Source organism: Schistocerca cancellata, chromosome 9 (genome assembly GCF_023864275.1).
Source record: "Schistocerca cancellata isolate TAMUIC-IGC-003103 chromosome 9, iqSchCanc2.1, whole genome shotgun sequence".
NCBI classification, from domain to species: domain Eukaryota; kingdom Metazoa; phylum Arthropoda; class Insecta; order Orthoptera; family Acrididae; genus Schistocerca; species Schistocerca cancellata.
Genome location: NC_064634.1, coordinates 421,198,265 through 421,210,466, shown reverse-complemented (window position 1 = coordinate 421,210,466; position 12,202 = coordinate 421,198,265). Strand labels below are relative to the sequence as shown.

The following is a 12,202-nucleotide window of genomic DNA, read 5'->3' as shown; positions in this document are numbered from 1 at the left end:
ACTAACTGCAAATAAAGACGCAGTTCAAACACTTGTTAAATCAGGGTATTCGCAAACAAGTAAACGTGAAGAACTGATAATGGGTGATAATTCACTGTCAATAATTTACTTTCGGGTGAGATGTAAGGACCAGAGACACACCAGGCACCAAATAGTTCTGGAAAGAAAAAAAATAAAATAAAACCATCAAGAATGAGATTTTCACTCTGCAGCGGAGTGTGCGCTGATATGAAACTTCCTGGCAGATTACAACTGTGTGCCGGACTGAGACTCGAAGTCGGGACCTTTGCCTTTTGCGGGCAAGTGTTCTACCAACTGAACTACCCAAGCACGACACACGCCCCGTCCCCACAGCTCCACTTCCGCCAGTAACTCGTCTCCTACCTTCCAAACTTTACAGAAGCTCTCCTGCGAACCTTGCAGAACTAGCACTCCTGAAAGACAGGATATTGTGAAGACATCGCTTAGCCACAGCCTGGGGGATGTTTCCAGAACGAGATTTTCACTCTGCAGCGGAGTGTGCGCTGATATGAAACTTCCTGGCAGATTAAAAATCTTCAAATATACCAGCCGTGCGGTTTTCTCAGTATTAGCAATGCGCGGTAAAGGTTGTACACTTGAATGCCGTTTCGCAGACAAACATGTGAAGACCAGTAGTAGTGAGTGGTGTGTAGAGTACTTACAAGAAACGGTCCGCTGTGATGCTGGAGCAGCAACGCTGGGACGACTAGGCACTGGCGAGACGAGAGGCTTGCTGCTAGCTGCGATTCCGGGAGCGCCTCTGCAAAGAGAGCGAACGGTTACGGTAGAAGTGAGCGTCGCCGCGTGGCTGCGTGCACCAAGCCACGCGTCCCACACTGCACTGCTCAGGGCAGGGGTGAGCTCTGAGGAGGCTGGCCCACGTCATTAGGCGCGGAGCACAGCCTCATTTCGGAACGGAGTAGTGAGGCAATGAGAGCATGTTTAAGGAACCATTCTGGTATTCTCCAATAGTGATTAACACTGATAAGCCAGAACATTATGCACACTGCCCACCGCGACGTTGGATGCTTTCTGGTGGCGCTGTGAGCACGTGACTTAGTAACAAAAATATGTAATCGAAGCAGACACGGAAGGGAGTATCACTCTAGTTAAGATACGGAATTTAAGTGGAGATATGCAATGATATAAGCGACGTTGACAAAGGGCAGATTATTATTACTCAAAGTCTGTGAACGAGTATCTCGAAAACGATGAAGCTGGTCGAATGTTCACGTGCTACTGTCGTGAGTATCTGCGGAAAGAGGTACAAGATCAGAGAAACTGCAACTAGGCGCTGAATGGTTGGACGTCCACGACTTTTCACAGAGCTTGAGGTTCAGAGGCTCGTCTGCTCTGGAAAGTAGGGTAGATACTAATGTGTGGCATCTCTGCCGAAACAGCAAAATGCTGGCGAGCCGTGTGTCGACTCTCAACATATATCGCGCTGTTAAGATTGTTCTGAGTCCTTCCATTCCATCGTTAATTGATTCTTTCATATTTATCGTTATGCTGTGTACGATTCTGTTGAGATTCCCCTCTGGCGGCGTGTCTGGTCTTATCGATCTACGAGTAGTTGCTTCCTCTTAGCCTTGTGTAAGGGAATAAGATCTTTGGGAGGATGGCCGGTTGGTTGCCTAGCGGTGGCGAGTCGGTCGGTCGGTTTTTCAAATCGGGAATTTGAGAATGTCGTACGATTAGACCGCGGCGTGGCGTGGCGGTGGAGAGTTGGTTGCTATTCCGAGAAGCCGCGTGGTCTAACCTGGCGGTGCGAGACGTGTGGGACGAGTTGACGGGACAAGGCTGTAAGCTCTTGCTGTGAACACCCAGGGTCCACGGCTGTGGTTCCGAGTCACTACTTGGTGGGAGCGGCAACGGATGTTTTTAAATTTTCCGTCTGGAGGCGGGAATGATGGACTAGTAACTCGCCTAACCTGAGGAGTGGTATTTCGCCGCCGTGGGTGCAGAGAAGACGAGGGCTCCGGTGACAGAGCGCGTGGCTTCGTGACTGTGCAGAGTTGGGTACGCTGGCGACGTGGACACTGTCGGGTGTGAGGAACCTTTGCATCGGAGTTCACCTGCTGATAAACTGCTATTTAAGTTGGTTAAAGATTTAGATGTTAATTGAAGAATTTTGGTTGTGCAACCAGCGTCTTTTCTGCCTTGTGGCTTCCTGCGTTCGGGCTTCCTGCCCCTGTCGCAGGTGTATTTATAGACAGTGATCCTTTCCGCTTCTTATTAGTGCTGCCCGGTAGGAAGTGTATTTTTGGGGAGGGATTATTGTTTTAGATTACATTTTTTCTGCCTTGTGGCCTCCTGCGTTCGGATTTCCTGTCCCTGTCGCCGGTGTAATTATAGACAGTGACCTTTTGACTTCTTTTTAGTAGTGCCTGGGAGGAAGTGTATTTTTGGGCACGGATTATGGTTCCTGATTTGATTCCTCCTCCTTCCCTAGCCTCGCGTGAGGTCGATGTGATTGCTGAATGTGAGGCGTTGTGGGTCTGTTAGTCCGCTTCTAGCCTGAACATCCTTCGGGAGACAATTGTGGCCGCCCTTCCGCCCGGTCGGTTAATTATTTCTATCACAGGACATTTTGGTGGCAGGACATGGTATTAAAGTTGTTAGTTATTGTAAAATGTTAAATGGTTGTATTGTAAAATGTTAAATGGTTGTATTGTTTATGGCCACTGTTTAAAAAGGTTAAGTTTGCCTTTCACTGGTGTTTTTTTTAATTACGTGGCTTTAAAATTGTTAGTTATTGTAAAAGGTGAATGACTGTATCTTTACTGATTGTTTTAATCTACTTGGCATCCTTTGGAAATGCTAGTTCTGCCTCCCTGTTACTGATCCCTTGTAATTTAATATCTTGTTGTGCCAAAATTTAAAAGAAGTGGCTCCCTACATGTTCGGTAGCGAAATTGTATGCAAATTGGTGTTTTGTTTCATTACTTCGAAAGTTTTAATTTTGTCATTAAATGCTTTATCAAAGACTGATTTAAGTAAAAATGGCTTGGCTATTAACGGCAAAGTAAAGTTTTTAATTTCATTACTTGGAAAATTTTGATTTGTTATCAAATGTTTTATTAAAGCCGGTTTTAAGTAAAATGGCTTGGCCGTTAACTGTAAAGTAAATTGTTTTGAAAAGGCACTCATGCCTGCTAGCTTTTTTGGATCTGTTCCTGGTCAAGTGGTAAAGAAATGACTTTTAATGGTTGAAGTAATCACTATAGAAATTGTAAATTGCAACTCGACAGTAACCAACTAATTTTGGCACCGTTTCCCAACTGGGGGTTTTCCTTGATTACCCGTCTCAGCTGGTGCACGCACAAGTGTTTGGGAGAACACACCCTTCAGCGTGCATTGTTGAACATGGAGTTTCGCACCAGACCATCCCTGACGTGTTCACTTGTTAACCCAACGACATCGGCAGTTACGATTGCAATGGGCACGGGACCATCGGGATTCGACCGTCGATCAATGGAAACGTTGTCGTCTCTTCGAGTGAATGACATTTTTCCTACACTAGTTCGCTGGTCGTCTCCATAAACGTCATTATCGAGGTGAACGGCGGTCCGAAACGTCTAGCATGCCACGAACTTAGGCTGATAGGAGCAGTATTGTACTATGGTAGGCATTCTCCTGCGCTTGTGTGGGACCTGTGATATCTGTGAACCACCTGCATCCCTTCATGCTTGATGTCTTGCCCGACGGCGATGCAACATATAAGCAGTGTAATTGTACGTGTCTCCGAGCCAGAACCGTGCTACAGTGTGCCGCGCTGGGCACCCACGTGGTCTTAGCCATCCTGTCGCGGTTCGCGCGGCTCCCCCCGTCGGAGGTTCGAGTCCTCCCTCGGGCGTGGGTGGCTGTGTTGTCCTTAGCGTAAGTTAGTTTAAGTTAGGTCAAGTAGTGTGTAAGCGTAGGGACCGATAATCTCAGCAATTTGGTCCCATAAGATCTTACCACAAATTTCCAAAATTTCCATGAGACAGTGGTTTGAGGAGCAATATTTTGAACTCTCGGCGACCAAATTCATCTGACGTAAATCCTATGAAACCCATCTGGGTGGCTATCGCGAGCCATCACCGCGTACGCAAATCAGCGGCCCGTTATTTACACTGTGCGTAGATATTCATTGTCGCATACCCCCACAAACCTACCAATAAACTGTCGGATCCCTGATACGCAGAATCAGTGGTGTATTTCGTTCCAAAGACGGACAAAAAGCTATTAAGCAGGTGGTCATGATGTTTTGGCTCATCAGTGTAGATCCTTTCCTAAAGATTGGAAAGCTGTGGGCGTCACGCTAATACACAAGAAGAGAAATAGAAGTAATCTGCTGAATTATAGACCCACTAACTTACAAACAAAACACTGCCAGGGTATTCGTTTTGCCGATTTTCTATTACAAGCGAAAAATTATATAGACTCGGTGTGAGACGGGCCCGGATAGTTTCTGTAGAATGGACGCGGATGCTTCGCCTGTCTGCAACGCGCTTTTGGAAACGTCTGTAATGTTTTCGCCTACAGCCGCTCGCGCTTCGCAGTTCTGTCAAAATTTCTGCCTGGTGTCAGGGATTTCCTTAAGTTGACATGATTGTAGGAATTTCTTACAAGTAAATCCGCCCAAGGGACACTCTTCGATGTTGATCAGCTTTGTACATATGGCTGTAAAGGGGTCAAAGAACCCGTTGAAGAAAGTGTGTTTAATACTTCTCAATGAAACTGTAACACATATGGAAAAAATCTTCAAATAAAAGTTCTATGGTTTTTAATGTACGTTATAATAGTACATCCAGATTTGCCGAACAAGTTAATTTTTTTTTAAATCCCCTCTCCCCCACTATTTTGTTTCTCACTCCGACAGACGGCTAACAGCAAAACATTGTGTATCGTTAATACCCAATTCAGTAGAATATATCAGGTGGTATTCCGTAGACGCGTTTGTCAGAAATAAACTAGGTATCAGAGTTCATTCAGCGTTTATCTTTTTCACCCGAACAGTTCTACTCCCTTATCATTATTGTAGAGATTTAGAATAATATGACAACAGCAATGTACAAACAGTTCCTAATATAAAATGATTAAATCTGAGAAGGTTGCAACTTGCAATAAAAAAAATACACCAAATGTAAAAAGAAAACACAAATACGACGCAAGATATTTTATATTTCATAAAATTAAAGAATGCATGTATATAGAACAATATGTGCAGAATATACATTTAGAATATATTTATCTGGGAAAGACTTATCAAACAACCCAACATGATAATTGCCATCGAAACAGACGCATATAGTGCGTGCATACAGCGATACGGAGATATTTCTAGCTTATTTCTGACAAATGCGTCTTCGGAATACCACATCATCATATGCGATTGAATTTGGTATTAATGACGCTACACGTTTTTTTATCAGTCAAATGTCGAAACTAAAAACAAAATAGTGTGAGCAGGAGGGCATTTCGAAAAAAAAAATACTTTTTCGACAAATCTGGGTGCACTGTTGTAGCGTACATTAAAAAAATAGTTTTATCTGAAGTTTCTTTTCATATCTGTTAACGTTTCGAGGTATTCATTCAGAAATTTTAAACTCACTTTTTTTCAAGGACGTGTTTCACCCCCTTAACGGCCGTATTGGCACATATAAATAATATCTTTTATTCTGCTCTACGCTACTACCAACATAACCAAAATCGAAGTGTGCCGCTTGGGCAGATTTACTTTTCAGCAGCAAAGAACAAATGTATGAAAAGTGCATGCATGACGAGGCATTTTCCCACACATCTCAATTTTTGTGACGTCATATCTCTTGAATTATGTGTCGTATAATGATGAATGTGAGTAGGTACGTTCAGCGGCATATGTGTATACTGTCCGCGAAATATGTTGTGACTAGCATTAGTAGCAAGCAAGTAATAAATTTAATCATTATGCGTGATGCGGCAGTTTTTCGAGCATCTCATTGTTTATGACGTCGCATCTCCTGATTTATAATACGTAGGGCGTCTTACACAAACAGCTATTGTTGGCTGATAAGAAGGGATATGCGTACCAAGTTTGGTTGAAATCGGTGCCGTAGTTTTGGAGACATGGAACGTACGAACACACATAAGTAAATACATCCGTCTTCGTAATATGTATGGATATCACAGGTATCGATTTGCAGTAGGAATGTGGATTTACTGGATTCGAACATTATGCAACCCCCCGGAAAAAAACCGTTTATTCACATACAGGCAAAACGGATTCGGAAAATATAGTTCTTGTGAAATGCAACTGGCTCTTCTTTCATACGTAGTAATGAATGCTATCGGCAGGGGATGTCAAGTTAATTCCATATTTCCAAATTTCCAAAAGCCATTTCACGCCATTCCTCATAAGCATCTTCTAATCGAATTGCGTGCCGGTGGAGTATCGTCTCAGTTCTGCGACTATATTCGTGATTTCCTGCCAGAAAGGTCACGATTCATAGTAACTGACGGGAAACCATCGAGTGAAACAGAAGTGATATCTGGAGTTCCCCAACAAAGTGGTTTAGGTTTTTTGCTGTTCTTCCTCTGTACCTATAAACGTTTTTGGAGACGATCTGAACAGCTGTTTGCAGATGATGCTGTCGTCTACCATCTAATTAATTCGTCAGAAGATCAATACAAATTACAAAACACTTTACACAAGATAGCTTCATGGTGCTGAAAGTGGCAATTTACCATAAATAACAAAAAGGTGTGAGTCCTCCACACGGGTACTAAACAAATTCAGTTAAATCAGCTAAACTTATAGGTTAACGATTTGACTAAATATCTAGGCATTACAATTACAACTTTAGTTGAAATCATCACATAGAAAATGTAGTGGGGACGGTGAACCAAAGACTGTGTTTTGTTGGTAGAACACTTAGAAGATGCAACAGATATATTATTAAAGTGACTCATTAGGCTACGCTTGTCCGCTCTCATCTGGACTATTGCTCCCCATAGAGGGGATCCGTACGAGATGGGATTGACGGAGGACATTCCAAAAGTTGAAAGAACGGAAACTCGTTTTGTGTTGTCGTGAAATAATGAAGAGTGTCACGGATATGATAAACAAGTTGGGGCGGCAAACGTTAAAACAAACGCGCTTTTCATTGCGACGAGAGCTTTTCAAGAACTTCACCAACTTTCTCCTCCGAACGTGAAAATATTTTGTTGAGTCCCCCCCCCACATAAGGAGAAATTACCAGCGTGATAAAGAAGAGAAATCAGATCTCGCACGAATACCGTTAGATATTTCTTTTACCACGTGTGACTTGCTGTATTACTTTATTTTTTTAAATATTTTTCTATCTCTTTCTTTCGCAGATAAATTCACGCAATTCTTCTGTTACACATTATTTCCTATCAGTTACCGTTCTTTTTCCAACACCTGTGTGTGTCCATTTTAAAGATGTCTGTTCTTCCTCAACAATCTCTTTGACCAATGTGTTTGCTGTTTCTAAGTAACATTTATTGCAGGATTCGAGGAATGTGTCACGTCTTCATATGTTATTATCTAGCACGTATCATCCAGTAAATCGGTCTTCTATTCCATATCCCCAACCCCTGCACCTGTATAATTATTGGATTTACACACTGAACCACCAGTTCTTCGTATTCTTTCTCTGCATCGTCTGGTATACATGAACTAGTTTTGACATTGCTTTGGTTTCAATTCTGATGAGAATAGCTCTATCACTGAACTGTTCACAGCGAATTAGCCTTTGTCCATTCTTTCTACTCATAACGAAACCTACTCCCATTACACCAATTTACGATGCTGTTGGTGTTACCTGATATTCGAGTAACAAGAAATCAGGGTCTTCTTTCCGTTTCACTTACTGATCCCTACTACACTGAAGCGCCAAGGAAACTGATAAATGCATGCTTATTCAAATACAGTGTTAACAGGCAGAATCCGGCACTGCGGTCGGCAGCACCTATATACAACAAGCGTTTGGCGCAGTTGTTAGATCGGTTACTGATGCTACAAGATTTAAGTGAGTTTGAACGTGGTGTTATAGTCGGCGCACGAGCGATGGGACACAGCATGTCCGAGGCAGCGATGACGTGAGGATTTTCTCGCACAACAATTTTACGTATCAGGAATTCGGTAAAACATCAAAGCTTCGAGAGAGAAATCTTGCAAGAAAGGGACCAACGACGACTGAAGAGAATCGTTGAGCGTGACAGAACTGCAACCCTTCCGCATATTGCTGCAGATTTCAATGCTGGGCCATCAACAAGTGTCAGCGTGCGAACCATTCAACGAAACATTATCGATATGGGCTTTCGGAGCCGAAGGCCCACTTGTGTACCCTTGATGACTGCACGACACAAAGCCTTACGCCTCGCCTGGGCCCGTCAACACCGACATGAGACTGCTGATGACTGGAAGCATGTTGCCTGGCCGGACGAGTCTCGTTTAAAATTGTATCGAGCGGATGGACATGTACGGGTATGGAGACAACCTCATGAATCCGTGGACCCTGCATATCAGGAGGGGACTGTTCAAGCTGATGGAGTGATATGGGACCTCTGATACGTCTACATACGACTCTGACAGGTGACATGTACGTAAGCATCCTGTCTGATCGCCTGCATCCATTTATGTTCATTGTGCGTTACGACGGATTTGAGCAATTCCAGCAGGACAATGCGACACCCCACACGTCCAGAATTGCTACAGAGTGGCTCCATGAACACTCTTCTGAGTTTAAACACTTCAGCTGGCCACCAAACTCCCCAGACATGAACATTATTGGGCATATGCCGTGCAACGTGCTGTTCAAAAGAGATCTGCACCCCCTCGTACTCTTACTAATTTGTGAACATCCCTGCAGGATTCACGGTGTCATTTCCTTCCAGCACTACTTCAGACATTAGTCGAGTCCATGGCACGTCGTGTTGCGGCACTTTAGCGTGATGATGGGGGCTCTGCACGATATTAGCAGGTGTACCAGCTTCTGTGGCTCTTCAGTGTATATCTAAATTCAGTCATTGCGGTTCCCATTTCAGATTTTCTATCGGCCCTGCATCATTCAACCTTCTGGAATTCCGCAGTCTTACCCGTAGAATGTTACACTTTTGATGATTTTTCAATTCCTTTCTCAAGGCTGCCTCTAGATGGACAGTTCTCTTCACGAAATACGAATGGGGAGCTAATCCAGAATCTTTTTGCTAATGGAGAGAACTTCATGGAACTTAGAGAGTTACAAGCTGAATTTCCTTCTGAACAATGGTTTGCATTACCTTTTGCATCTTCATACTGTTGATCGTTGTTGATACTTCCGCTAGAGGCAACTTCCTATCCCAAGACAAGAGGGTGCTCCGCACATCTGTCCGTTCTTCTATCCTCCTTGAAAAGGATGTCGGCAGAGAAGGGTGAGTCCTTATGCCAGAAGTCTTCTGCTGATATTTCCGATGATGTTTATTCAAAAAGTAGGCTGTGGCTGTGATCACATCCTGGACTCAAGACTTTGTTTTCATAGCGAAAGACACGTGCTTTATAGAACACAAATTACTCGGTTCAACGAAAATAGTAGTTGGAAGGCTGACGGCTGGAAAATCGTTTTCTCAGCGAGTCATGCTTTTTACACTGCTCCGTGAGCGTGACAATGGCTGGAATCAGCTTTATGAGATTCCTACCGAGCGGAACGCCGCAATGGTGAAAACGGTGAATCTTATTCAGGAAGAAAATTCAAGTCTGAATATCATTTCGGAATAAAAACAGTCTTGGCTGCAAAATTATTTAATATCAATAACGCGTTTCCTTCCCCCATGAACCATGGACCTTGCCGTTGGTGGGGAGGCTTGCGTGCCTCAGCGATACAGATAGCCGTACCGTAGGTGCAACCACAACGGAGGGGTATCTGTTGAGAGGCCAGACAAACGTGTGGTTCCTGAAAAGGGGCAGCAGCCCCCCTTCCCCCGCGCCCATCGTACACATCTTGTGAGTGACTTCCTTCAGGATAACGACATCGCTCGACTAGCGTGGCCAGCATGTTCTCCAGACATTAACTCTATCGAACATGCCTGAGAGACTGAAAAGGGCTGTTTATGGACGACGTGACCAGACACCATTCTGGGGGATCTACTCCTAATCGACATTGAGGAGTGCGACAATATGGACCAATAGTGCCTTGATGAACTTGTGGATAGTATGCCACGCCGGCCGGAGTGGCCGTGCGGTTCTAGGCGCTACAGTCTGGAACCGAGCGGCCGCTATGGTCGCAGGTTCGAATCCTGCCTCGGGCGTGGATGTGTGTGATGTCCTTAGGTTAGTTAGGTTCAATTAATTCTAAGTTCTAGGCGACTGATGACCTCAGAAGTTAAGTCGCATAGTGCTCAGAGCCATTTGAACCATAGTATGCCACGACGAATACAGGCATGCATCAATGGAAGAGGTCGTGCTACTGGGTATTAGAGGTACCGGTGTGCACAGCAATCTGGTACACCACCTCTGAAGATCTTGCTGTATGGTAGTACAAAATGCAATGTCTGGTTTTCATGAGCTATACAAAGAGTGAAAATGATGTTCATGTTGATCTATATTCCAATTTTCTGTTCAGGATACGGAACTCTCTGAACCGAGGTGATGCAAAACATTTTTTTTCGTGTGTGTATATTTCTCTAACGTAGTGTAACATGAAATATTGGACTGATCTTTTTTACCAAACTATAGCTTTGGTATGTGAACAATATACTGCGATCGTATTTCAGAGACCTAACAACCATAGAAACGAACTGCGGCTATGTACTGAAGGAGAATACACGGTCAGTGCGTCTACTACAGTATTACTATGTGTTTTTGGAAATAGGATCTTATTTCGCGAAATCGTCGTACACGCATTGACGGCATGTGCTCTTGCATTGCACAGTGTTTACAATTTAAGTGAAACACTCTCTGTTATAAGTTTCACAGAGACACTATACTCTCAAACACAGAACAGTCACAACTGAAAATTTTTGAATCTATCGCACTACTTTTCGTTGTCTTTGAATCGTGTGCCTAGTCTTTTACTCTCATAAGCCAGAACATTATCATACGCCTACCTAATAACCTGTATGTCCATCTTTGGCACGGAGGTGATGATGCATCGTGGCGTGGTAACAATGACGCCTTTGTAAGTCGCTGGAGGGAGATGACACCACATCTGAACACACAAGTCACCAAATTCCCGTAAAATCCTGGAAGAGGGGCGATAAGCTCTGACTCCACGTTCGATCACATTCCAGATGCGTTTGATTGGGTTCATATCTGGCCGTCTGGGAGGCCAGCACTTCAACTGGAAGCGTCCACTGTGTTCTTCGAACCACTCCACCACACTCCAACCCTTGTGACATGTTGAAAAATGCCAGAACCGTCGGGGAACCTGATCGTCATGAAGGGATGCACGTGGTCTGCAACTAGTGTACGATACTTCTTGGCAGTCAAGGTGCCTTGCACGAGCTCCACTGGACCCATGGATGGCAACATGTCAACGTGAATGTTTCCCAGAGCATAATGGAACCGCCGCCAGTTTGTCTCCGCCCCATAGCACAGGTGCCAAGGAGCTGTTCCCTTGGAATACGACAGATTCGTACCCTCCCATCGGCGTGATGAAGAAGGTATCGGGATTAATCAGATCATGGGACGCTCTGCAACTGTGTCAACGTCCAGTGCCGACAGTCACGTGCCCGTTTCAGTCGTATTTGACGATGTCGTGGTGTTAACATTGGCAAAGCATGGGCCGTCGTCTGCGGAGGCCCATCGTTAAGAGTGTTCGGTGAACTGTGTGTTCTGACACACTTGTTCTCTGCCCAGCATTAAAGTCTGATGTTAGTTCCACCATAGTTCGCCGCCTGCCCTGTTTTAGCAGTCTGCCCAGCCCACGACGTCCCACATCTGTTAATGAGTGGTGGCCACCCAACCCCACGACGTCTGGACGTGGTTTCAACTTAGTTACGCCACATAATGAAGACACTCTCCACAGCACTCCTCGAAGACCCTACAGGCTGCGCAGTTTCCAAAACGCTCGTGCGGAGCCTCCGGGTGATCCCAATCTGCCCTCGGTTAAACACAGACAGATCGCGCGCCTTTCCCATTCTACCCACGGACAGCAAGCTCACTGTTTACATGCACCGTGCGTGTGTCTGACTAGCAGACATTCTTCGTCAGGTGACT

The 12,202-nt window shown here is 44.5% G+C and overlaps 1 protein-coding gene across 2 annotated transcripts in view; it reads right to left on the bottom strand.

Moving 5' to 3' along the window:
- Nucleotides 1-12,202, bottom strand: part of LOC126100398 (fatty acyl-CoA reductase 1-like) — a 252,381-nt gene that overhangs the window by 117,755 nt on the left and 122,424 nt on the right. For both annotated transcript variants that reach the window (XM_049910994.1, XM_049910995.1), the window contains one exon: nt 684-781. The gene's annotated coding sequence lies outside the window, so the exon portion shown is untranslated. The remainder of the gene's footprint in view (nt 1-683; nt 782-12,202) is intronic.